Below are 1,510 nucleotides of genomic sequence, written 5' to 3' on the forward strand. Positions count from 1 at the left end.
CTTGGACACAAAAGAAAGAATTATAGGAAAGAGCAATAAAGATAAAAAATGTACGCCGCAGTTACGAAAGTATAGGGCGGAGAGATAAATAAAAAATAAAAAGGAATCGCTTCTTCGATTCTGGGGGTAAAAAATCGATCCAATAAAAAATCGACTCGTAAAGAATCGATTCAAAAGATCGATCTTTTGAGTGAAAAAGATCGATCTTTGAAGAATCGATCCAGAATCGCCCATCCCTAACTTACGGTAATGTTTCTATTGTCAGTTTCAGACGGCTTCCCACTAGCAGTTGGGTCTCCTTATAATTCCTTCGTTCATGATACTGCCGTTAGTCAAAGAAAAATTTGAATATCTTTTCAAATTGCGAAATATTAATTATGCCAATAAGTAAAGAAGTGCATGAAATCTTGAAGTGGCATCCGGAAATGTTACTGATTTCGAGATTTCCTCCCATCCTTGAAGGTTTTCTAATTACATTAGACAAATCTAATGCTAATCCGAAAACTTGTATAAAGATAAAGTTAATAGTTCCATTGTTGCCGTCCTTAGAACGCATGACTGTTTGTTTTAGGAGCTTCGAATTTTTGTCATCCACTAATTTGATAAAAATTACATTGAATTTGCTACGCAGCGGAACGTCTATTTGTTCATTTCTTAAGCAATTAAAAGAGATATTAATGTGTGAAATGGTAATTTACTATCTTTATATTTTATACGCAGTAGCTAGTCGAGCGTAAACAAAAAATTACGCTTTTATTATGTTTCCAAGCCACACTTCTCTGCATAGATACTATCAGCAGGGGGGTTACACGATTTTCGCTTTTGCATTAGAGGCGTAAGTCAGTTTTGTGAAGAGCGGCGAGTCTTGAGATATTGGCGCCGCTGCTGCGACATCAGGTCTGCCCGTTATCTGTTATTATTTTTCATATAAAAACTTGTGAAATATCATAACTCTATCGTCTTTTTGGCGTATTTGATGCATTTACGGCTCAAGAAGAGTAAAAAAAGTTTTTTTCTGCGTTCCAAAAATTGAGGCTGAAAGTTGGCAACAACCAATTAAGCGTGCTAAAAAGGATTTTATTGTTAAACCTGGATACGTAGTGTGTGCAGACAATTTTTTAAAGGAACAGATCAGTTGGAAAAAGGAAGTTTTAGCTCCTGATGGAACCGTTATTGCGGTAAGTATTACGATTTGTTGACACTGATGTCCTTTAACCTAAAATAATCGAGTGGGTCTGACGATTTCATGACAAGATTGATTTTCATATTTTAATATATTTTTCTTGTTCCTGAACTTTTAGATTATTGTGATAGTGTGTAAAATTATAGTTCCAATAGTTTTTGAAATCTAAAAAATATTTCAAGACCTTTACTATCTGCAAGAAAAATTTAACATTAAGGGCATGTTACACAGCTAAATACCTATATTACCGACCACAGTTTTTCAGTTCACTGAATGTTTTTTTGAACCTAAGAACTTTTTTTGTAAGTAAAATATCGAGCTGAAACT

At 34.2% G+C, this 1,510-nt stretch overlaps 1 protein-coding gene across 1 annotated transcript in view; it reads right to left on the minus strand.

The window, feature by feature from the left end:
- LOC117176096 (E3 ubiquitin-protein ligase FANCL) overlaps positions 1-1,510 on the minus strand; it is a 316,429-nt gene that overhangs the window by 83,314 nt on the left and 231,605 nt on the right. The gene's annotated exons all lie outside the window — the stretch shown is intronic.

The sequence above is a fragment of the Belonocnema kinseyi genome, chromosome 7, assembly GCF_010883055.1.
Source record: "Belonocnema kinseyi isolate 2016_QV_RU_SX_M_011 chromosome 7, B_treatae_v1, whole genome shotgun sequence".
NCBI classification, from domain to species: domain Eukaryota; kingdom Metazoa; phylum Arthropoda; class Insecta; order Hymenoptera; family Cynipidae; genus Belonocnema; species Belonocnema kinseyi.